This window comes from Marmota monax, unplaced genomic scaffold, assembly GCF_021218885.2.
Source record: "Marmota monax isolate L192 unplaced genomic scaffold, Marmota_monax_Labrador192_F-V1.1 WCK01_AAM20220418_F8-fsc00002, whole genome shotgun sequence".
Taxonomy (NCBI): Eukaryota; Metazoa; Chordata; class Mammalia; order Rodentia; family Sciuridae; genus Marmota; species Marmota monax.
Window position 1 is genome coordinate 8,877,769 of NW_026693571.1, and position 22,119 is coordinate 8,899,887.

The window sequence follows — 22,119 nt, forward strand, 5'->3', positions numbered from 1 at the left end:
TTTCCAAAAGTCCCATAGTCTTAATAGTTCCAGCATTGCCTCAAAGTTCAAGTCCAAAGTCTCCTTTGAGACTCAAGGCAAACTCTTGGCTATGAAACCATGTAAAAAGCAAAAGCAAGTTACATATACAGTTTCACAGAGTAAACATCCTCATTCCAAAAGGGAAGAGTGGGGTAAATACAGAAGGGATGGGACTCAAATAAGACTGAAACCCAGCCAGGCAAACGTCCCATAACTTCACCTATAACTCTGTGTACACCATCTTTGGACATGGCAATGACATGTTCTCTCCAAGGGGCTTTGACCTTGTTGTTGCAGTGTACATGGGCTCTCTTTTAGCCTGGAGGTCTCTGCAGCCAGTGGCTTTTCTTGGCAGGTGGTCCATGTTACTGGAATCTCTTAATTACTTGAGTTTCCATTCTAATTTAAACTTCATCTTCACAATATCCTGCAGAGCACTATGAGGGGTAGCCTATATAGGGATGCTGAGTGTGCTACTCTTTGGATGGCCTCTCAGGCCTTATTTGAAATCATGATGGAAGCCTCCATGACCCCTTAACTAGAGAATCCTGCAGAACTAGCATCATGTGGATGATGCCAAGTTTTTCTGTCAGCTTGTACAAGGACTGGGACCCCTGGAATCATGACTGTAGTAGCTTCTAAGTCTCTGCATGGCTGACTATGGTGAAACAACTTCCAAGGTCCCCCTGTACAACAGAGCATTTCCATGATGTCTTCTCAAAGGAATTTTCTTTTTACATCCTTGAGCTTGCGCAAGGTGTGACCTGACATGCCTTCAAGGCAACTTTCTATTGTTTCTGTGTAAAATACTTAGCATCTCTTTAGAGGCTACAATATCTTTAACAAGCACACCACTCTTGGCCTCAGTTTTACATGTGCTTTTTTTGGTCATACTGCAAATTTTTAAAATCCTTGAGCTCTGCCTCTGTTCCTGATTCTCATAGTAAACCTAGCTAAAAGCTGCCAGGGATATCTATGCCACTGATTGAATGCTAGACTGCCCTGAAATTTCCTTCACCAGATTAATTAGTCTATTATTTCCAATTCAACCTCAAATTCTCAGGACATGGCCAAGATGTTAACAAGTTCTTTGACAGAATATAATATGATTGGCCTCTTATCCAATTCCCACTGGAGTCCTTATTTCTGTTTGAAACCTTAGGAGCACAATCTGCATTCCTATTGACATCCTTGTTTTTTGAGTCCCTACAGAATCATTCATTAAGCTCTGCTTACAAGACTCTAAGGCTTTTCCATCCTGCATTTTCAAAAATTTCCAAACTCCTTCCACAAACCAGCTCTAAAAAGACTTCCGAACCACATGGTCATGTTAGTCACAGCAAGTGGCCCCCTCCCAGTACCAACTTCTGTTTTTGTCAGCTTTGTATCACTGTGACAAAAATAGCTCACAAGAACAACTCAGAGAACCAGGCTCGGTGACTTACACCTATAATCCCTCCGGCTTGGGAGGCTGAGAAAGGAGGATCAAGAGTTCAAAGCCTGCTTCATCAACTTCATATGACCATAAGCAACTCAGTGAGATCCTATCTCTAAATAAAATACAAAAAATTCTGGGAATATTGCTCAGTGGTTAAGTGCCCCTGGGTTCAATCCCCAGTACAAAAAAAAGAAAAAAGAAAAAAGAAAAACTCAGAGGAGGGAAAGTATTTGGGACTCATGTCTTCAGAGGACTCAGTTCATAGATGACTGAGTCCATTGCTATGGGCCCAAGATGAGGCAGACTATCATGGTGGAGGAGAGAAGCTCATGTATGGTGGCCAGGAAGCACAGAGAGAAGGGGGAAGGAGCCACAAAGAAGATGCAACCTTCCAGGTCACAGCTCCAGTGACCTACACCCTCCAGCGACACCCCATCTGCCTATAGTTACTACCTAGTCAGCCCGTTTAAAAACTAAGATGGACTGCTTATGTTATAGCCCTTACAATCCAGTCATTTCACCTTACAATATTCCTGCATTAACACAGGAGCTTTGGAGGGACACTCCCAATATAAATCATAATAGCTTCCATAGCTAAATGAGCAACTGCCTTACTATACTAATTTCTGGGGTTTAGGTTTTAGTATTTTAGTTATTACTTTTAATTAGAAAAAAGGAACCCACATTAATTTACTAACAATATATTCCAGACTGTTGGTGGCACATGCCTGTCATCTCTGCCACTCAGATGAGGCAGGAGGATCACACAAGTTTAAGGTCAATGTTCCATGTATTATTTTAGTGATTCTTTTCAAGTGGGTAATTGCTCAGACCTGAGCTATGAGAGGGTAGTAAGAAGCATGAATAGAGGGTGAAGCAGCTAATCCTACCAAATATTACTAAAAATCATTCAAGACTTTGATAAATGGTCCATATAATTACACTTTTAATTTGCTTTGTCCCAGGTTTGGGACTAGCAGTTAGCACAGTATTCTCCTCTGCTGTCCACTTCTCTGGCTGGTTAGTTTTTTTGTTTGAAAAAAAAAAAAGACAAATAAAACTTTTTTCAAAGTTGAGCCAGATTTTCATTTTCATAGGTTTCACCTGCCTGAAAATGTTTTAGGCTAGGTGATTCTAGTGGCAGGATTTGATCCATCCTCTGTGTGGGTGGCCATTGCTGTATTTCTGTAACCCTGCTCCTTTCTTAATTGAAAATGTGACCCAAGTGTCCCTAGAACATTAATGAAACATTCGCAGTAAGGAGATTTCATGGAATGTAAAATCATCTCTATGCTTTTTGTTTTTCTATTAGTTTTCTCATCTCTAAAGCAAATTGGTAAAATAAATTTCATGGCCTTTCACAGCAATATTTCTTCCCAGGTTAAAGTCAGTAAATATCACGTTAGGCATGAATTACCAGGCTCTGAAAGTGGGACTTATAATGAAAACTGCAACTCAACCTGCAACTCACGACAGCACTGCAGATGTAAAGCCCTGATACAGCCTGGGTCACCGTCTGGATGGATTTATCTGCTTTCAAGTCCAATGGAATTTTTCCTGTCTCCTATTCCCTTTCTGTATGAATGGAAAACATACCCTTTGTATTAGCATTTATCTGTATGAATCAGCTGCTTTTGAGTGCGACAATTTTCTGGGGGAAAAAAAAATCAAAACATTTTAAAAGCAATTTGCCCAGCACATGATGGCCAAAGAATTGCTAAATTGGAAGGAATAGGGGAGCTCTCCAATCCAACCTCCCATTGCAGTAGGCATTTCTTCTGCAATCTCTCTGACAGAAGGCCATGGGGATTCTTTATCATTCAAATGAAAAACCATTCTAAGGAAAAAGGTTTTTCTCTATTTTGGGTATCACAATCCTTTCTACTTTATTTTAACCATTGTCTTCCAGCAACAGAAAATATAAAATAAAAGCAAACTAAAATACCCATGCATATATACAATCAAAAATGTGGTGAGACTGCTGAGCCTGATAATGAAGACTGGACATTTACAAACGGGGACGTGGGCGAGTAGTCACAGCGCCTTCGAGCCAGGTGTGATTTGTGGGCTTTAGCGGCAAGCTCTTAATCATGAGCCACAGTGAGGTTCACTCTGCTGGTGTCTTTATTTCATAAAGAGCCCAGCAGGTGAAGGAAAATTGTAACAGCTGAAAATAGAACCCAATATGATAAAAAGTACAAGTCGATTTTTGGAGGCATATTGCAAGCTTTATTTCTTGGTAATCTCACATAGTAGCGAATTTTCTTTTCTGCTTCACTTTCTATGTGTCCCCTGGGAGGGCCTGTGATGATCAGTCCTGGTCTGATATTGAGCCTTCCAGCCAAAGTCTACTGCTCACGTTGGGCTGCAGATTCCGTTAGAGCCTCATTTTACAGAGGGAGGAGGAATGATCACGGAGAGCTGGGAGGCAACAGCTGTCTGTCACATAGTAAACAGGGAGGGCTGCAGATCAAGGCCAAGTAGGAACACATGAGGAGCCAAGGGGACAGAGTAGAGCTGCTGAAAATTGAATCCTTCCTCCCAGCACCAGACCCTATCAAATCACAACAGGAGTTACTAAGGAGTTCAAGTTCTTCGTTTTTATTCTATTTTGCATGTTTGCTTCTGCTTTTACTCCTAATAACCAAAGGAAGGCCTGGGGAGCAAAGAAATTAACATTGCAGGAATTTGAATGTAAAAGGCCCCACTGAAACCTCACTTAGGCACTCACAGAATTCAGTTATGTTTTCCACAGCTCAAGTCTCTGAGTGCCCATGTTTAGAACAAATGCTCTTATGCCAGCTATTAATAAGTCCTAAGCCTACCTTATGGGTACTGTTTATTATAGACCAGTGGGTCATATAAGTGAAAGATTAAGGTCACTATATGTTTACTTGCTGTTGGAGATGACTTTAAGAAAACAAACTCAGTGGCTGCAGAAATGAAATGTTTAGTCATTCCTGAGAACTGATGTGGCCACAGCAGCCTGTTTACCAGGTTTTCACACACTGACTACTTTCAGGACTCTAGAAATGCTAACGATTAATGCTTGCTTAGGGTTGTTCCACCTACTTAGCAGGGCAGTGGTTCCCATCAGCCATGGTGTATTGATGATGTTTTCTGTGCCAAAACTCTCCTAGGATCTTTGGAGAATACCAGAAGCAGCAAAAACACTCCTTAACTTGTAAACTCTCTGCAAGAGAGAAAACTCTTGGGGAGAGTTTACAATTTAATGAGAGAACCAGAGAAAAGACAAATAAATAAGTACCTGTAAACATACCAGACAAAATAAAAATAAGCTGTATCCTCTAGAGTGTACTCAATGCCCTGAGTAACAGATGTGTTAACTCCGGTGCCAAGATACCACTGGATGTTAAGGAAATGAAAGACTTAGCATTTTTCTCTCTCTTGTCCCGAAAGTGATAACTGTCATATCATTAGTTCCACAGTTCCTAACTAATAAAGCAAGCCACACAAATTTGAGGAATCACAATGTTCTCAGGTATCAGAAATAATGGTTGAATTTGGCAATGTAGTCAGTCCCAATCATGTAGTGAGCATGTTCTGCTTTGAAACTAAGTGGCCAGAAGAGCATGTGTGGTAGGTATTCTGGGGCTAGACTTTGTGATTCTGTGATGCAAATTAGGCTTGTCCATTTAGTTAGTTCATTCAAGAAACACATACTGAGTGTCAACTACCTGCACGATCCTATTCTAGATGTTGGAGATTTAAGAATGAATGACAGGACTTTCAGTGAGTTCATAGTGTGGGTGTACGTGGGTGATGGGAGGAGTCTGGGGGGGTGCAAGCAAGCTATGGCAACAACTTCTGTAATGATTTAAAACAATTTTTTTTTTAGTTGTTGATGGACCTTTATCTCATTAATTTATATGTGGTGCTGAGAATCGAACCCAGTGCCTCCCACATGCTAGGCAAGTGCTTTACCAGCACTTTACCAGCACAACCACAGCCCTCTGTAATGATTTTTATTTTCCATTTTGGTGTTTATAGTGGAGTATGGGAGGTCAGCAGCTGTACTAAAGTTTCTAGGGAGGCAGATTGAGAGTAATTGTCCTATGTGGGTGTCAGCACTCAGGGCAGAGAATTAAGGAACAAAACAGTTATGCCATCTCCTGGAATCCTGGAATTCTGGAACAGCAAAATTCCCAGGCATGACCATAAGGTGGATGAATCTGCAACAACTGCTGTCAGTGCCTGGCCCTTTTCCTCTCCGCCTTGTCATTCTAGGTCACTACCATGGCTGACTTCTGACAACCTGAAGGTTTATCTCTGGCTGCTTGGGTAGGCTGAATATGCCAGAGACTTAATGCCTCCTTCCAAGCCCTCTAGCCCCACCCAAACTGAAGGGATTCATGGTAGAAATACCCTAGTCCCTTTACTCCCCTAGTAGGAGACTTGATTGGCATTAGAGCTCTCCAGAGTCGTAAGGCTCTGCTTACCTGAAGTGGTAACTGGCTTGAAAATACAACTTAATTAGCTAATTTCTTCTTCCTGTCTCACTTCTTGATTTGCTTACTGGAATGATACCCAAATAAACCTCAAGACTTGCTCTGTAGGAGCTCAGTCTTCGCAAACAACTATTCACTGATATTCTGACTACAAACTAATCAATCTGGTAATTAGTAAAAGTTTGTTTGTTTGTTTTTGTACTGAGGATTGAACCCAGGCTTGCTTTACCACTGAAATACACCCCTAGTCCATTTTATTTTTTATGTTGAGACAGAGTCTTGTTAAGTTGCTGAGAGTCTTGCTAAATTGCTGAGGCTGGCCTTGAACTTGTGATCCTCCTGCCTCAGCTGCCCCGCCCCTCCATTCACTGGGATTATAGATGTGTGCCACTGCGTGCAGTTTTGTAGAAGTCTTCAGGTAATCCTAGACATCTGGAAGGAAACTCTTTATCCACCCAACTCCTCAACAGCCCAATTCCTTTCTTCTGCTAGAACCAAATTGAATAAGGAATGTCCATAGGTAAATTTCTGAGGATCATTATTCACTTTCTGAAGGTTTGACCACAGATTCCTTTTGAGCAAAGCAGATTTTCAAATTTGTTACATATAGGGCTGGGGCTGTAGCTCAGTAGTAGAGCACCCACCTCTCCCGTTTGGGACACTAGGTTCGATCCACAGCACCACATTAAAAAAACAAAAAAACAAGATATTGTGTCCATTTACAACTAAAAAAATATTTTAAAAAATTGTTACATACAACTGGTCAAGTTCAATGCCATGTAACCTTTCCTTCTTGTCTGTAATATAAATACATCTATGAGTGGGCCTACATGAGGCATTCATTCATCTCCAAAATACTTATTTTGTGCTAAGCACTGTGATAGTAAAAGCAAAATGTGACTCCATTTTGTTTTGTGATGACATTCTGTAAAACAACCATGCCAAGTGGAAGGGTCATGACTGAGGCAAGTTGTTCTTTTCCTTTTGCTATAGAAACCTTTAAGAACAAGGAACTACCTAATGGGGCATTGTTTCTGTAACTAGGGTAACAGGGCTCTGTTTCTATAACTGGGGTGACTGGACTTCCTGCTCTTGACTGCACTCTCCTGCTTCTGTAACCTGGCTTGCTTGCATTGGCTAGATCCCTGAACATCCCTTTTGTGGTTTCAGACTTATAAGGAGTGCCCTTACAATTGTTCGGGCTGATCAGGGGAACAGCTTTATGATCTGGTCAGCCACCACCGATGTGCTTCAATAAAGGCTTGATTCAATTATACGTGAGTGGTCTGGAAGTCAGTTTATGAAACCCTGGGATGAAACTTTAACTATAACAGCACAATACTAGGGATTGTGGATATGGCAGTGGACAAAGCAGATCTAAACATGTCTGGAATATGACGCCTCAAGAGATAGCAAGAAGGAAATGGTGGTGGAAACTGGGAGATGTTCAATGGTAATCACATGGATATGCAGAAACCACAAGAGGAAGAGAAGGTATTAGAAGAAGAGAAATGAGACTATTTGGCAATGGGAGGAGAAGATATAGAGGCAAAATGGGACTCACAACATCATGATGATGTTAAAATTTTAGATTTGGGCACCACAAACCTACTTGTGAGATGGCAACAAGGTGAAGAGATTGTAGAGGACATACCAAGTTCCAAGGATGACCCAGTTTCCAGATTCCATTTGGGCCCAGAGTTGGCTCTGCTGTAGGTCCCTGAGGGGCTCTGAGACCCTGGGTTCTTATTTTCTGGTACATTGTTATTGTTATTACAACAGATATTCATTGATTAAGGAAATCTGCCAGGTGTAGTGGCTCATGCCTATAATCCTAGCCGCTAGGGAGGTGACAAGAGAATCACAAATTCAAGGCCAGCCTCAGCAACTAAGTGAGGACCTAACAACTTAGTGAGATCCTGTCTCAACATAAAAAATAAAAAGGGCTGGGGATGAGGCTCCATGATTAAGTGTCCCAGGTTCAATCCTTAGTACCAAAAGAAAAAAAAAAGAGAGAGAAATCTGAGTGAATTGCTTTTCATTCTTAAATTAATTAAAATAGAGATACGGACATGGAATTCAATTCTCATTCTCAACAGATAAAAATACGGAGACCCAGGGAAACAAGTGATTTTCTTTTGAAGTGAAAACCCTGACTCCACAATCATGACATTGAAGATCTTTCAAGAGCAAACACTAGCAATCTCACTGTAAAGAGGCCTAGAAGAACAAGGTAATCTCCAGGGTAGCCAGCACCCTAAACTTACTTCACGTCATGTATAATTTTCAAACAAAGGCTCATAAAAATCCTATATTTCACTACATTTGTACTGACCAGATCCATATTTGGTCTGGTCAGTCTGATCTTCCTTTTTATTCTTTTGGTTTGTTTTGTGCTTCTCCACAGCAGCAGTATCACATTGCCAGGGAACTTGTTAGGGAGGCAGATTCCAGGGCCTATACCAAACCTACTGAATCAGGAACTCAAGGGTTGACACTTGGCAATTTGTTTTGATGATCTCTCTGGGTCATTCCCATGGCAGGCTGAAGTTAGGGGATCACTGCTTCAGGCTGAGGAAATATCTGGATCCGCTTCAAAGTATTTCTTCAGATCACTAATGACAAAGTTTTTAAAAGAAGAAATGGTATATTATTTTTTTAAATCAATATCTGTTAACTTTTTTGTTCCTGTGACCAAAATACCTGACATGAACAAATTAAAGAAGGAAAACTTATTTTGGTTCATATTTTCAGAGGTTTCAAGTCCAAGTTGTCTGGCTGCATTGTTTTGGGCTTGAGGTGAAGAAAGCTGCTTATCTTGTGACAGCCAAGACACAGAGAGAAAGGGAGAAGGGTGTGTGTGTGTGTGTGTGTGTGTGTGTGTGTGTGTGCAGGGGCCAGGGACCAGAAATGTCCTTCCTGGGCATGCTACCAGTGACCTACTTCCTACAACCATATAACACCTTCCTAACAGATTCTATCACCTCCCAGTAGTCTCTTCAACTATCAATAGATTACTCTCAGATAACAAATCTTTCAACACCTGCAATATTACAGGACATTTCAACTCTAAACCATAACTCTTATTTGATGTTTATGAGGCCTATTTTTTTCTATTTGTTATTGTTGATTGTGGTAATAATGACGACATATTTTTTTCTGTGTTCTAGAAGTAGGTACACAAAATCCAGTGGTGTGTACTCTGGAACAACCAGCTCTCTGGAAAAGAGAACAAGAAAGAGTCTCATTTATAGATTTGCTAATTCCTGTGGTGTAAATACTCCGACTATAGCTGATTTCAAGTTGTTAGTGTGGCATCATTGAAAATGGAGCTAGAAAGAGAAGTGGAGTTGGGAACAAATGAACACAATCCACCCTTGAAAGTCACTGCCAGCTCTACCCATTAATTTTAATGCATATATTTAAACATAAAGCCCAGATGATAGTTGTCATAATTGAATGTTAGTTAAATGAATTATGGCAGAGCAAAATAAGGATATAAGACCAGAATTCCATTTTCTGGGGGTAAGGAAAAACTTAATGTGAATGAAGAGTTTAACCTCTCATGCTATCTTCCTAGCTTTTAACCACTTTCACCAAAGTAACAACAGAAAGCTTAAATGTGCATTCACTTAGAATATACTAAGTGATCTTTATGACATATTGTAACAAATGAAACTATTAAAAAAAAACTATTTTCTTTTTTTTGTCCTTTAGTCTAAATTTCTCTTTTTTTAAATTTTTTATTGTTGGTTGTTCAAAACATTACAAATTTCTTGATATATCATATTTCACACTTTGATTCAAGTGGGTTATGAACTCCCATTTTTACCCCATATACAGATTGCAGAATTACATCAGTTACACATCCATTGATTTACATATTGCCATACTAGTGTCTGTTGTGTTCTGCTGCCTTTCCTATCCTCTACTATCCCCCCTCCCCTCCCCTCCCCTCCCCTCCCCTCTCTCTACCCCCTCTACTGTCATTCATTTCTCCCCCTTGTATTATTTTTCCCTTTCCCCTCACTTCCTCTTGTATGTACTTTTGTATAACCCTGAGGGTCTCCTTCCATTTCCATGCAATTTCCCTTCTCTCTCCCTTTTCCTCCCACCTCTCATCCCTGTTTAATGTTAATCTTCTTCTCATGCTCTTCGACCCTACTCTGTTCTTAGTTACTCTCCTTATATCAAAGAAGACATTTGGCATTTGTTTTTTAGGGATTGGCTAGCTTCACTTAGCATAATCTGCTCTAATGCCATCCATTTCCCTGCAAATTCTATGATTTTGTCATTTTTTAATGCAGAGTAATACTCCATTGTGTATAAATGCCACAATTTTTTTATCCATTCGTCTATTGAAGGGCATCTAGGTTGGTTCCACAGTCTTGCTATTGTGAATTGTGCTGCTATGAACATCGATGTAGCAGTGTCCCTGTAGCATGCTATTTTTAGGTCTTTAGGGAATAGACCAAGAAGGGGAATAGCTGGGTCAAATGGTGGCTCCATTCCCAGCTTTCCAAGAAATCTCCATACTGCTTTCCAAATTGGCTGCACCAATTTGCAGTCCCACCAGCAATGTACAAGTGTACCCTTTTCCCCACATCCTCGCCAGCACTTGTTGTTGTTTGACTTCATAATGGCTGCCAATCTTACTGGAGTGAGATGGTATCTTAGGGGTGGTTTTGATTTGCATTTCTCTGACAGCTAGAGATGGTGAGCATTTTTTCATGTACTTGTTGATTGACTGTATGTCCTCCTCTGAGAAGTGTCTGTTCAGGTCCTTGGCCCATTTGTTGATTGGGTTGTTTGTTCTCTTATTGTCTATTTTTTTGAGTTCTTTGTATACTCTGGATATTAGGGCTCTATCTGAAGTGTGAGGAGTAAAGATTTGTTCCCAGGGTGTAGGCTCCCTATTTACCTCTCTTATTGTTTCTTTTGCTGAGAAAAAACTTTTTAGTTTGAGTAAGTCCCATTTGTTGATTCTAGTTATTAACTTTTGTGCTATGGGTGTCCTATTGAGGAATTTGGAGCCCGACCCCACCGAATGTAGATCGTAGCCAACTTTTTCTTCTATCAGACGGCGTGTTTCTGATTTGATATCAAGCTCCTTGATCCATTTTGAATTCACTTTTGTGCATGGCGAGAGAAAGGGATTCAGTTTCATTTTGTTGCATATGGATTTCCAGTTTTCCCAGCACCATTTGTTGAAGATGCTATCCTTCCTCCATTGCATGCTTTTAGCCCCTTTATCAAATATAAGATAGTTGTAGTTTTGTGGATTGGTTTCTGTGTCCTCTATTCTGTACCATTGGTCCACCCGCCTGTTTTGGTACCAGTACCATGCTGTTTTTGTTACTATTGCTCTGTAGTATAGTTTGAAGTCTGGTATCGCTATACCGCCTGATTCACACTTCCTGCTTAGCATTGTTTTTGCTATTCTGGGTCTTTTATTTTTCCATATGAATTTCATGATTGCTTTCTCTATTTCTACAAGAAATGCCATTGGGATTTTGATTGGCATTGTATTAAACCTATAGAGAACTTTTGGTAATATCGCCATTTTGATGATGTTAGTTCTGCCTATCCATGAACAGGGTATGTTTTTCCATCTTCTAAGATCTTCTTCTATTTCTCTCTTTAGGGTTCTGTAGTTTTCATTGTATAAGTCTTTCACCTCTTTTGTTAGGTTGATTCCCAAGTATTTTATTTTTTTTGAAAATATTGTGAATGGAGTGGTTGTCCTCATTTCCATTTCAGAGGATTTGTCACTGATATACAGGAATGCCTTTGATTTATGCGTGTTGATTTTATATCCTGCCACTTTGCTGAATTCATTTATTAGCTCTAATAGTTTCTTTGTAGACCCTTTTGGGTCTTCTAGGTATAGAATCATGTTATCTGCAAATAGTGATAATTTAAATTCTTCTTTTCCTATTTTTATGCCTTTAATTTCTTTCGTCTGTCTAATTGCTCTGGCCAGTGTTTCGAGAACTATGTTGAACACAAGTGGAGAAAGAGGGCATCCCTGTCTTGTTCCAGATTTTAGAGGGAATGCCTTCAATTTTTCTCCATTCAGAATGATGCTAGCCTGAGGCTTAGCATAGATTGCTTTTACAATATTGAGGTATGTTCCTGTTATCCCTAGTTTTTCTAGAGTTTTGAACATAAAGGGATGCTGTACTTTGTCGAATGCTTTTTCCGCATCTATCGAGATGATCATATGGTTCTTATTTTTAAGTCTATTGATGTGGTGAATAACATTTATTGATTTCCGTATATTGAACCAGCCTTGCATCCCAGGGATGAATCCTACTTGATCATGGTGTACAATTTTTTTGATATGTTTTTGTATCCGATTCGCCAGAATTTTATTGAGGATTTTTGCATCTAGGTTCATTAGAGATATTGGTCTGTAGTTTTCTTTCTATGAAGTGTCTTTGTCTGGTTTAGGTATCAGGGTGATGTTGGCCTCATAGAATGAATTTGGAAGTTCTCCCTCTTTTTCTATTTCCTGAAGTAGCTTGAAAAGTATTGGTATTAGTTCCTCTTTAAAGGTTTTGTAAAACTCTGCTGTATACCCATCCGGTCCTGGGCTTTTCTTAGTTGGTAGTCTTTTGATGGTTTCTTCTATTTCCTCAATTGATATTGGCCTGTTTAGGTTGTCTATATCCTCCTGACTCAATCTGGGCAGATCATATGACTTAAGAAATTTATCGATGCCTTCACTATCTTCTAATTTATTGGAGTACAAGGATTCAAAATAATTTTTGATTATCTTCTGTATTTCTGAAGTGTCTGTTGTGATATTGCCTTTTTCATCCCGTATGTTAGTAATTTGAGTTCTCTCTCTTCTTCTCTTCGCTAGCATGGCTAAGGGTCTGTCGATTTTGTTTATTTTTTCAAGGAACCAACTTTTAGTTTTGTCAATTTTTTCAATTGTTTCTTTTGTTTCGATTTCATTAATTTCAGCTCTGATTTTAATTATTTCTTGCCTTCTACTTCTTTTGCTGTTGTTTTGCTCTTCTTTTTCAAGGATTTTGAGATGAAGTATGAGATCATTTATTTGTTGGTTTTTTCTTTTTTTAAGGAATGAACTCCAACCAATGAATTTTCCTCTTAGAACTGCTTTCAGTGTGTCCCATAGATTCCGATATGTTGTGTCTGTGTTTTCATTTATCTCTAAGAATTTTTTAATTTCCTCCTTGATGTCTTCTATAACCCATTGATCATTCAGTAACCTATTGTTCATTCTCCAAGTGATGTATGCTTTTTCCTTCCTTCTTTTATCGTTGATTTTCAGTTTCATTCCATTATGATCAGATAAGATGCATGGTATTATCTCTACTCCTTTATATTGTCTAAGAGTTGCCCTGTGACATAATATATGATCTATTTTTGAGAAGGATCCATGTGCTGCTGAGAAAAAAGTGTAACTGCTTGATGTTGGGTGGTATACTCTATATATGTCAATTAGGTCTAGGTTATTAATAGTGTTATTGAGTTCTATAGTTTCCTTATTCAACTTTTGTTTGGAAGATCTGTCCAGTGGCGAGAGAGGTGTGTTGAAGTCTCCCATGATTATGGTGTGGTGGTCTATTAGACTCTTGAACTTGAGAAGAGTTTGTTTGACGAACATAGCTGCACCATTGTTTGGGGCATAAATATTTATGATTGTTATGTCTTGTTGGTGTATGGTTCCCTTAAGCAGTATGTAGTGTCCCTCTTTATCTCTTTTGATTAACTTTGGCTTGAAATCTATTTTATTTGATATGAGTATGGACACGCCTGCTTGTTTCCGAAGTCCATATGAGTGATATGATTTTTCCCAACCTTTCACCTTCAGCCTATGTATGTCTTTTCCTATCAAATGCGTCTCCTGTAGGCAGCATATTGTTGGGTCTTGTTTTGTGATCCATTCTACTAGCCTGTGTCTCTTAATTGGTGAGTTTAAGCCATTAACATTTAGGGTTATTATTGAGATATGGGTTGTTCTTCCAGCCATATTTGTTTATTTATGTTACTAAACATTGTTTGTTTTCCTCTTTGATTATTTCCCCCCCCCTTTACTGTCCTACCTCCCACTGTTGGTTTTCATTGTTATTTTCTATTTCCTCTTCCTGTAATGCTTTGGCGAGGATGTTTTGAAGAGATGGTTTTCTAGCTGCGAATTCTTTAAACTTTTGTTTATCGTGGAAGGTTTTAATTTCATTCTCCATCCTGAAGCTTAATTTCGCTGGATACACAATTCTTGGTTGGAACCCATTTTCTTTCAGTGTTTGAAATATGTTATTCCAGGATCTTCTAGCTTTCAGAGTCTGTGTTGAAAGATCAGCTGTTATCCTGATTGGCTTACCCCTAAATGTAATCTGCTTCCTTTCTCTTGTAGCTTTTAAAATTCTCTCCTTATTCTGTATGTTGGGCATCTTCATTATAATGTGTCTAGGTGTGGATCTCTTATGATTTTGCACATTCGGCGTCCTGTAGGCTTCCAGGATTTGGGATTCTGTCTCATTCTTCAAGTCTGGGAAGTTTTCTTGTATTATTTCATTGAATAGACTGCTCATTCCTTTGGTTTGGAGCTCTGTACCTTCCTGTATCCCAATGACTCTTAAGTTTGGTCTCTTAATGTTATCCCATATTTCTTGGATGTTCTGCTCATGGTTTCTTAACAGTCTTGCTGAGCTGTCTATGTTCTTTTCCAGTTGAAATACTTTGTCTTCATTGTCTGATGTTCTATCTTCTAAGTGTTCTACTCTGCTGGTAGTATTCTCCATTGAGTTTTTAAGTTGGTTTATTGCTTCCTGCATTTCTAGGATTTCTGATTGCTTGTTTTTTATAACCTCTATCTCCCTGTATAGTTGATCCTTTGCTTCCTGGATTTGTTTGCGTAATTCGTTGTCGAAGTGATCTTTCATTGTCTGATTTTGCTGTTTAATGTCTTCCTTGATACTCCAGATCATCTGAAGCATGTATATCCTGAATTCTTTATCTGACATTCCATCTGCTGCAGCTGTTACCTCTTCTAAAGTTGCGTTGACCTGCATTGCTTGTGGTCCTTTCTTTCCTTGTCTTTTCATACTGCTTGCGTATCTTTCCTGCAGGTGCGGGCGGCGGCTCTGCTCTCTCCTTATTCCAATTGGGGTGTCGTGGCTACCACGCCAGCAGGTCACTGGGCCTGTTCTGGGAGCTGGTGGCGGCTCTGTTCTGCCCCTACTCCAATTGGGGTGACGAGTGTACCACGCCGGCAGGCCACCGGGCCTGATCCGCCGGTCGGTTGCAGGTTTGCCTACCCTGCAGGCGCGGGCGGCAGCTCTACTCTGCCCCTACTCCAAATGGGGTGACGTGTCTGTCGTACCAGCAGGCCACTGGGCCTGTCCCGCTGGTCGGTCGCAGATCTGCCCACCTTTCGGGCCCGGGTGGAGGCTCTGCTCTGCCCCTACTCCAATTGGGGTGTCGTGACTACCCCGCCTGCAGGACGCTGGGCCTGTTCCTGGCAAGGGAGGCGACTCTGCTCTGTCACTACTCCAATTAGGGTGGTGTTTGTACCACGCCGGCAGGCTCCTGGGCCTGATCCGCTGGTCTGTTGTAGGTGTCTCCATTGAGTTTTTAAGTTGGTTTATTGCTTCCTGCATTTCTAGGATTTCTGTTTGTTTGTTTTTTATAACCTCTATCTCCCTGTATAGTTGATTCTTTGCTTCCTGGATTTGTTTGTGTAATTCATTGTCGAAGTGATCTTTCATTGTCTGATTTTGCTGTCTAATGTCTTCCTTGAGACTCCAGATCATCTGAAGCATGTATATCCTGAATTCTTTATCTGACATTCCATCTGCTGCAGCTGTTACCTTTTCTAAAGTTGAGTTGACCTGCATTGCTTGTGGTCCTTTCTTTCCTTGTCTTTTCATACTGCTTGCGTTTCTTTCTGCTTGGTGAAACTGTTGTGTTTTTGAAATGTTTTTTTCTCCTATATATTTATATTGCTCTTGTATAGTTGAAAAGTCTCCCTTGCAGGGTCGGGCGGCGGTCTGCCTACCTTGCAGGCGTGGGCGGCGGCTCTGCTCTCTCCTTACTCCAATTGGGGTGTTGTGACTACCACGCTGGCAGGTCACTGGGCCTGTTCCTGGCACGGGCGGTGACTCTGCTCTGCCCCTACTCCAATTGGGGTGACGTGTGTACCACGCCGGCAGGCTCCTGGGCCTGATCCGCTGGTCTGTCGCAGGTCTGCCTACCCTGCAGGCGCGGGCGGCGGCTCTGCTCTGCCCCTACTCCAAATGGGGTGACGTGTCTGTCACACCGGCAGGCCACTGGGCCTGTCCCGCTGGTTGGTCGCAGGTCTGCCCACCTTTCGGGCTTGGGTGGCGGCTCTGCTCTGCCCCTACTCCAATTGGGGTGTCGTGACTACCACGCTGGCAGGTCGTTGGGCCTGTTCCTGGCACGGGTGGTGACTCTGCTCTGCCCCTACTCCAATTGGGGTGACGTGTGTACCACGCCGGCAAGCTCCTGGGCCTGATCCGCTGGTCTGTCGCAGGTCTGCCTACCTTGCAGGCGCGGGCGGCGTCTCTGCCCTGCCCCTCCTACCACGCCTGCGGTCCGCTGGGCCTGATCTGCAGGTTGGTCACAGGTCTGCTCACCCTGCGGGCTCGGGTGGCAGTTCCGCTCCACCCCCACTCCAATTGGGGTCACGTGACCACCACACCGGCGGGGCCTGATCCGGGCGCGGGCGAAGGCTCTGCTCTGCCCCTACTCCAATTGGGGTGACATGTGTACCACGCTGGCAGGCCGCTGGGCCTGACCCGCCAGTCTGTCGCAGGTCTGCTTACCTTGCAGGCGCGGGCGGCGGCTCTGCCCTGCCCCTCCTACCACGCCCGTGTACCACTGGGTCGCGGGTCTGCCCACCTTGCGGGCGCGGGTGGCGGCTCCGTTCCACCCCCTCTCCCCCCCAAAAAAAACTGTTTTCAACATGGCATTTTGTGGTAATAAAACACTTTGCAAATCAATTTAATCGTTCCTCCCTGCAACCCCAAGAGGTAGTAGATATAGTTCACTATTTTTAAAGACAAAGAAAGCAAGGCAGAAAGAGATCTTCAAACTTTCATGTGGTGTGTTAATAGAAAAACTGGGATTAGGATTTGAGTCCTGGAATTTTCCAGCCATAGTTGATTAGGTTATGTTTTCTGAAAAGTGGCTAATTTAAAATGAGACCTTAATTGGCTTCAGTCTGCAGGGGTGGCTATGTTTTCTACTGGCACAATGTACCAAGCCTGAGGTTCATAATGTTGCTTGCCATGTCCCTTCTTGCTAGCTCTGATCTGTCCAGAGTTCCTGCTGTAAGGACTCTGATTCCTACCATATTCCTAAAGCCATCCATCCCTCAAACCACAGCTGTCTGGATTGGAGGTGTTTGCCAGACCCAGGGGTGGCCAATCAGTAGTCTGGCCTGTAGCCCAAGAATAACAGGACAATCATACTCCTTCTCTCCAGAATTTGGAATAAGAAAGGATGACTAAAATTAGTTTGGAAGCTGAAAGTTAAAAGTCATAATATGCTAGAAATGTATGGTAGACTCTGGGTAAAGTTATGAGATGGCAGAAATTACTAGTAAGTAGAAGGTTTGACTTGGAGAACAGGAATAGTGACTAAGTAAGAAAGCAACAAAAAAGAAAATAATCAGAGTACAGAAAAAATAAACACAAACCGTGGGAGACAGACCATGTAGCAAGAGAGAGGAAGAGATAGCCAGTTCTGTGGGCTGCTCTGGTGATTGGCAACTTTCCAGTTCCTACCTCTTTATATATGTACAAGTTCTGCTGCATGGAACAGGAACTCTGCACTAGTGGCTGAGTCCAAAGGGAGTTTGTAGTTTATATAACAAGAGGTCTGGAGGTGGACAGTTCAGGGCTGGAGCAGCAGTTCCACAAAATCAAGGGTGTGCCCAGCCCATCGAGCTTTCCACTGTCCACCAGCCTTGACAGGTAGCATTTATCCTCATATTCCCATCTCAGGGTTTCCAGTGTCACATCTACTTCTGTGCTAGAAGAAACAGAAAATGATGTTAAAAAATGTGTTTTCCATATATAAATACCAGAAATGCAAAATGTCCTCCAAAGGATTCTGCTGTCTCATTGACCTGAATGATGACATGAACTCCTAGCACAAAAAGTTATGAAAAATTGCTTTCTCCCTCTTCCCTTTTTCTCTAAGACTAACACATTGCTGCCCAGGATAAAATTGAGAGTCCAGTAAATAAAGAGGAGTGGAGAAATGAGTAAGCAACTAGCAATGGCTATCCAGAATACTTATATCTAAAACCTCATCACCTGGGTAACTTGAATGAATTGTGAGCTTAATTAGAGTAGATATGGAGATAAGAGGAGTTTGGCTCAGGGGAACTTTGTCCATAGCTATCATAATCCTGCTTTTTTTCTTTTTGAGTGAATATAGTTAGCTTGCCCAGAAGAGTGCTATTTTGTTCTAAAGCAATTTTAAAAATACTAATGGCTAATAGCAAATGTGGATTTGTTAAAAAGTCATGCCAAACTTGCTTCATCAAAAAAAATATTTTTAAAAATTAGGCTGAGATGTAGGGGAATGCTATAGATAGGGAGTGTATTGATTTAGGAAGGTATTTAACAAACTCTCTTGAAGTCATTGCAAAAAGATGGGGCAGTTTAAATGAGTAGTAACAGAGAATATAAAGCTGGTTAAATATTTTTACCAAGTACATTGACAAATAGATGATGTTAACCCAACAGGAAGTCTTTAGAGGTGAATGGATAGACTCTGCCCTTGACTTTGTCCAGTTTGATATTTTTGGTAATAACTAGGAAGAAGAGACAGAAGTTCATTGACCCAAAGTTGGAAGGATAACTGTTAATGAAGGGAATAGAATAGAAATAAATGGGCAGAATGGCTTTAGGTTGAAAGGAACCAACCACACAAATACAGAAAAGAGGATTTCTCTGCTTGTGAGAGAAAAGCCAAAAAAGACTACATTCAATCCAAGTCAGCTGCAAAGCTGCATGGCTTGGCTTACCTGCCTCTCTCTCCTTTTATTTTACCCATTTAGCAAATCCACAATCCAGGTGAAATCCAGCCCTAACTCTACACCTCCCCATGTAAGTGGCTGGAGAAGAATACCACCACACAGGAAGTCCTCACTTCAAATTCATGACCAAATTGACCCATAGTGTTGCCACTCCTGGAACCATGTGAACAGCCCTGGTTGTACTTGGACTTTCCTCTGTTCCACTCTAGTGAATGAATATTCTGTATTTTTCCTCTTTTCTCAAATCCTCAGCATCTTCTCCTGTTTTAGTCAGCTTTTTCACTGCTATGACTAAGACTTGACCAAACACAATTTGGGGGCTCACATTTTCAGAGATCTCAATACATAGACAGCAGGCTCCACTCTTTAGGGCTCAAGATGAGGCTGACATCATGGCAGAATAGTGTGGCAGAAGAAAGTGGCTCACATGATGATCAGAAAGCAGGAAGAGAAGTCTCCACATGCCAGACATAAATATATACCTAAAGCCATGCCCGCCCAATGCTCCTCCTCCAGACACGCCCAACCTCCTCCACCTGCCTTCCATGACCACTCAATTAATCCCCTCAGGTGATCAATTTACTGATTGGGTTAAGGCTGTCACAGGCCAATCCTTTCCCTTCTGAACCTTCTTGCATTGTCTTGTACATGAGATTTTGGGGGACACCTCACATCTAAACCATAACATCTCCCTATTCTCCTTCTCAGCTGATGCTCTAGTCCTTATATAACTGAAAAGACTGAAGCAATCAGAAAAGTGCTTGCACAGACCACTCCACCGCATCTACCCGTCTCTCAGCATCTCCACCCACTATACCGCCTTCCTGCCTGTGACAGAATTACCTTAGGCCACCCTTCTTGCCTCTTAGAGACATTGTTTGGATGAATCGCCCCTTGCTGTCCTCTGCCATCAATTGTTCCCTCTCTACTGGATTATTCTCACCAGCATTGAAACATGCTATGACTATTCTGGGAACTCTTTCCAGCCCCGTGTGACTCCAGGAATTGTTCCTCTTGCAATTTTTCTGTGAGAGTTTCCTCTTCACAGGCATGTGCTCATCAGTCCTCAGCTGAGACCCCTCTAGAGGGGACCCCTACTGCCCCCAGAGCTTTTCCCCTAGGCAGCCCTCACTGCTCTGCTCTTCTGCTCTGTGGATTCTTGCACTGCCTTGACCTGCCCGAATTCTCAGCTGTCTCCCCTCCCCATGCTCTGGCCTGGGAACTCTCTTCGGCAATATACTGGATCATCCCAGGGAGCACCTCATTTGTTTCCCTGCTGTCATAGACTACTGTCCCATGCTACCTCTTTCCAGTGTCTGAAAACTGCTGTTTTGTGTATTCTGTCCAGTTTTATAGGCATGTAAGGTAGGAGGGAAAATTCTAGTCCCTAGTGTTTCATCATGGCTGGAAGCAGAAGTCTTCCGTTGTTGTTCTTCCTCTTCCTCCCCCTCCTTTGTTTCCCCTCCTTTTCTTTTTCTTTTTCTTTTTTTTTTTTTTGTGTGTGTGGTGCTGGAGATGGAATCCAGGACTTTGCACATGCTAGGCAAGTGCTCTACCTCTGAGCCACATCTGCATCTCCTTCTGATCTTCTTAAACCCACTTCAGTGAGACTGCTGCACCCAGCACATACTCTGAAGTCTCTCTGGTCTTTGTCATCCCTGATCTCTGGGTTGTAAAATCCAGTCTCAGTCTTCTCTGAACCAGACCTGCCAACCACATTGGGTATATATGGTGATCATCCACATGATATGTTCATTTCCTTTGGCTTTTGAGATGACATTTACTTTTCTTCCTCTTAACTGTACTGGCCACTCTTTTCAGTCTCGTTTTGTGGTTCCTTCTTTCTTCCCTTAACCTCTGAATAGCTGAGTGTTTTGGGACCTCGTTCTTGGGTTCTCTCTTTTCCCAATCTATACTCACTCCTTGCTGATACCATTAGTCCAGTTGGTCTCTAGTCTGAGCTTTCCCCAACTTGAGCCATGTACACTGGGCTTCCTACTCCACACCTTCCTTCTCACAAACAGTAAACAGCTAAAGTCACCTGTTCCAAGCTGAACCCCTGCATTCCTCTCCAAGTTGCCCACACCACTAGCCTTCCTCAGCTCTGTTGATAGCAGCTCTACCCTTCCAATTATTCAGCCCAAAGGCTTTGCAGTAATTTTTGACTCCTCCCTTTCTCTCACACACCATATCTCATCCATCAGAAATCCTCTTGGCTCTACCCTGAAGATTACTGAGTCTGACCATCCTCAACCCTTTGGCTGCCACCACCCAAGTCTGAGTCCCCAGATCTTTCTCCTACAACATGGCAATAATCTCCTAACTTGCTTCTCCTCAGCTTGCAGAACAAGGGGAGAGGAATTAACTTAATCATGTGGCTTAGGTCTAGACACATTATAAATAAGATCATTCGCTTCCTGGTTCAAAAGCTTACAGGGTAAACACCCACTCTGTTCTCACTGATCTACAGTTTCCTGTCTGACTGTAGCACTCTCCCCTCCATCACAGGACTCTACCCACAGGGGTCTCTTCTGTTCCAGAACTTGCCACATGGGTCCCACTTTAGCATCTGTGCACTACTGGAACACTTTTTCCTCAAAATATTTGTTAACCTGTACCTTCAAATCTTTTCCCAACAACAACTTCTCAATAAGGCCTATCCTGACAGATTTATTTAATCCTGCACCCTTCTTACCCCTTCAACTCACTCATCCCTCCACACACTCAAAGTAGGAACATACTGCTTGAGTGAAAGAACAATAATGCAGCCATTCTTTAGAAAGAAAGCAAATGTAAGTTTAGATTACTTTAGTAAAATCAAAATTGCCAAATAAGGACTACACAGTCTCATTGTACTGGAATAATGGTAAGAGTTCAGTTTTTGAGCACTTACTGTGCATTTTGAATATATCATCGTGATATTAACTATTCACAACAATCTTGTTGGGTGGGTATTCTCTTTTGTGATAAAGAAAGTAAACAGAAAAGTTAAAGTTCTCCATTCAGATTAAAAACCAGGCAATGGACTCCAGAAATCATATCTCAACCATCTCACTAGAGCTGGAAAGTACTGAGAGCAAAGTGACAGGTTCTAGAAGCCATGTTGTAAGACAAAAGGCTGAGGGAAGGGTATTTTTCCATATAAA